Genomic DNA, 2,137 nt, shown 5'->3' with positions numbered 1-2,137 from the left:
TTGACGGGGTCAATCTTCAGTTAGTATACATAAAGATAAGTAGGTCTTTTTTAAATATATATATATATATATATATTTAATCGTTAACAGGGTCAATCTTTATTTTATTATTTGAAATAAAGTAATTTTTTTTTATGGTTGACAGGGTCAATCCTTATTTTGTATGGATAAGAATAAAAATTATTTTAATTTTAATTTAAAATAGACGAATTGTTTCGCCTCAAAACCTACTTTTGCGTTTACTATTTGCATTAAGTAGTTAAATATTCTCAACAAAAACATGGATTCTACCGGAAAACAGATTGACTTTGTCCTAACAAACATTTTCCTTCATTTGAATTTGAGGCTTTGTTACAGTGATACAAGAAGAGGTCTTGGGTAGCTTGTGGTACAGAAGCTCCGTAATAAGAGAACTCTCTTGGGTAGCTTTCGATACAGAAGCTCTGTAAGAAGAGAACTGTCTTCTGTAGCTTGTGATACAGAAGCTCTGTAGGAAGAGAAGTCTCTTGGGTAGCTTATAATACACAAGCTTTCTAAGAAGAGAACTCTCTCCGGTAGCTTCTGATACAGAAGCTCTGTAAGTCTCTCGGGTAGCTTCTGATACAGAAGCTCTGCAAGCTCTGTAAGTCTCTCGGGTAGCTTGTGATACAGAAGCTCTGCAAGTCTATCGCTGGAAAGTACAGCATATCGGAAATCATTTGCAAGACCTGGCTGATGTTGACGGGTCAACTGGTCGAGAAGCTTTGAATGGTGCTCCAAGGATCCGTGTAAGGGCTGGTCGAGGTCAAGCTACGGATCCTCACAGTGTAGCTGAACGGCTGAGAAAATTGTCTGAAATTCCTCCTCTGTTTCAAATCTTTTAGTCTCGAGACGGTTTTTACTTATTTTTTTTTAATTATCTGGCAGCAACGGAGAGAGAGAATTGCAGAAAATTTGAAAGCTTTGTATGAGCTTGTTCGAAATGCTAATAAGGTACAGTAAAAGAGGCATTCCTAAATGAGGTATTAATTTAGTGATTGATATTTTAAGTAATAGAATAGCAAATCGGTGATGAACAATGTGGCTTCTACAACTAGGCTCGTGTTTTCACAACGAAAGAAAGAAAATAATATATATAAATTGAAGGAGGTAATTATTCGCCATAGTGCTATGGGATCACATAGTCCTGTGGATCAAATGGCAACCCACTCATGCCCAGAGATGAAGACAGTCCTTTAACCGATCTAGGTTTGTTAATATTTGTCCGTTGTGTACTCATGTAAAGTGTGAAATGCATTTTATATTTCAATCGATATGAATCCAAGGTACTGTGTTGTTTTTAAGTGTTTTTGATTTTGTTCTTTATGTTACATTGGTGGAACGATTTCTAAATTTGCTGTTATATATGCAGACGGACAGAGCATCGATGCTGGATGAAATAATTGAGTATGTCAAACTTCTGCAGATGCAAATATAGGCTGTTCCCCAATCTCTTGCAAGATTGAATTTCTGCAGCCTATTATAAGCTCAGTGCTTGTTCTCTAAGCTCAGCTGTTCTGCAGGTTGTGAGCGCCAGTAAGTTTGGCAGTGTTGGTTCAGTTGGGTCTCTAACCCCGAATGTTGCAGCTGAGGTACTAGTAATATAAATTACTGGAACAGCCACGTGTTGTTTTACTTTGTGGGCTGATGCTATCTTTTTTCGGTTTGCAAGGCATCAGCGGGTCTGCTTCAACCTGGTGGCTCGCTATTTAAGGAAGGCCGAGAGTTTGAGAACAGTATTCTGAAGTTCATGGAGAGTGATATGAATGGAGCTACGGAGTACATGCAAAGTAAAGGGCTCTGTTTGATTCCAGTTGCACAGGTAACCACCATATCTAATGAAGGTCGAAACCCAGGGCTCGGATCATCTCGGGCTCCAAATTCTATTGACAGACGAAACACGGAAACTACCACTAGTTGTTCAGGTGTTCTTGGAATGGGATCTGTTGGATCTGGCAACGATTTACGTTCAAAGGGAAACAAAGCGATAAAGAAAGGAAAAGAATTAATTCCCAAAATTATGGAAAAGGAATAGGGAAGGTATCGTAAGGCCAATAAAACAATTTTACTAAATATGGAATTAATGGCTATTCTCATTCTCTTACGTTTTGTTTCCATT

Source organism: Pinus tabuliformis, chromosome 4_1, assembly GCF_031772625.1.
Source record: "Pinus tabuliformis cultivar Carrire ecotype Pingquan chromosome 4_1, CPIR1, whole genome shotgun sequence".
Classification (NCBI taxonomy): domain Eukaryota; kingdom Viridiplantae; phylum Streptophyta; class Pinopsida; order Pinales; family Pinaceae; genus Pinus; species Pinus tabuliformis.
Note: the sequence above shows the minus strand (reverse complement) of the source record.